The 1856-nt window shown below is 30.3% G+C and overlaps 1 protein-coding gene across 1 annotated transcript in view; it reads right to left on the bottom strand.

The window, feature by feature from the left end:
* Nucleotides 1–6: 6 nt before the first annotated feature.
* LOC106867367 (uncharacterized) overlaps nt 7–1856 on the bottom strand; it is a 6351-nt gene continuing 4501 nt past the window's right edge. The window contains exon 5 of the mRNA XM_052972935.1: nt 7–458. The gene's annotated coding sequence lies outside the window, so the exon portion shown is untranslated. The remainder of the gene's footprint in view (nt 459–1856) is intronic.

Raw genomic sequence — 1856 nt, 5'->3', positions numbered from 1 at the left:
TATTTTTATTTGCTTTTGAGGAAACTCTGGCTGGTGGTCATTGATATCTTCTATAATTACTTTTATCTTCAATATCTTTATAAATGTTCCTGCTTTCCTCACTGCTACCTTAACAATTCTGGAACATTCCTTGTTGTATGTGCACAGAGACTCAGCATCTAATGTCTCAGTTGTGTATAGTTTTCCTGAGTTGGTGACATTGAATAAGTGAGAACCACTCTCGACTGTCCTTTGTAGTTGTGTAAATGTAATGAGAGTGTGTTGTTGATGTGTGAGAGGGTGTGATAAGTTGGAGTCAACAGCAATGTCTCCTATATAGGTGTGAGGACTGTCTTCCTCCTTGACATAGTAAGTAATGTCTATAGAAACTACAGTATACATCAATCCATAGAGAAAGTAAAATTTTATGTGTTGATTATAGTCATTGTTGTAATTCATTATTTGTCATGGATATTGTTCTAAAAAAGAAAAATTATTTTGAATTAATGCTACATATATTTGATATCATCAGTTATATATAAAAGGTTTTATATATGCAAAATACATATTTCTTTAAAAACCAAATGCATTTAATCTATCCAATTAGTATTTTGAACCATTTGTGATATCGTGAAATATTTGATATAGTTAATAAGAATTAAGACTTGAGGTAATATTTTGAAGTAAAAACTTTATACATGTATGAAGGTAGTTATCTAAATGAAAATAAGTTAATAGTTATTGCAATTGATATTCTATCAGATAATCTACAAGAATTTTAAGAATCACTGCAAACAGGAATGAAGAGATTAAACTGAGATGTAGGTACTTCTCGATTGAAGACCTGAGATCAGAAAGACAAGAAAATTGAATTAATGTGACATATGACTACCTTGTTGATTTTTTCACAGTGATAAATATTCTTAAAATTAGTTTTATATGCTCATATTCTATCCAACGTGGTAAATTTGGTACCTGCTTTATTTTAAGTCTATATTATAGAGTCATTGAACTTACTGAATGCAATAACCAACTCTTTTAACAACATACCTAATGTCTTTAAAATTTAAATTATAAGCTCTAGTTACTAAGGTTTTGGACAGAGAACATTATGTTTCTGTTTGATAATTTTTTTTTTATTATTAATTTTAGTCATTGGACTGTGGCCATGCCTGGATGATTTTTTAATTGATTATATTGCTCCACCCCAAATCTCTTGTCTGCTACTAATTTTATCAATCTCATAAGGAGGAACAAAAGGTAGAACCGAAAGGACATAAATAAAGATAACTGAAATGGAATGGAAACTATACATTATTTGGTATTTAGATTCCCCTTGTTTCATCAAGTTATGTATGTATGTCATTATTCAGTTTATTTCAAGATTTCTTGCCAATAGAGAAAGAACTGGTTTCAACTGAGATCCAAAGTTCCTTCATTGGAATTTCAACATCAAAAACAGGATATTTGGGTATGTATGTATGTATGTATGTAAATATGTATGTATGTATGTATGTATGTATGTATGTATGTGTGTATGTATGTGTGTATGTATGTATACATGTATGTATGTATGTATGTATGGGTCTCTCTGTCTCTCTACATACATACATACACACATGCTTGCATGATTGCCTGCATACACACATGCATGCACACACACATATACACATATATATACACGTATACATACACACACACACACATACACACACATACATGTCCAATGGCTATCTTCATAATTTCATCTACGATATTTAACAATTCACAATGCTTTGAGTGCAAAGCTGTAACAAAAGACACTTGCTCAGGATTTAGATTTAAAGTACGAATATCTGATTATAACACTGCTGATGAAATAAATGAAAGATAAAATA

Source organism: Octopus bimaculoides, chromosome 14 (genome assembly GCF_001194135.2).
Source record: "Octopus bimaculoides isolate UCB-OBI-ISO-001 chromosome 14, ASM119413v2, whole genome shotgun sequence".
In the NCBI taxonomy this organism is placed as follows: Eukaryota; Metazoa; Mollusca; class Cephalopoda; order Octopoda; family Octopodidae; genus Octopus; species Octopus bimaculoides.
This window is presented reverse-complemented; position numbering and strand designations above follow the sequence as displayed.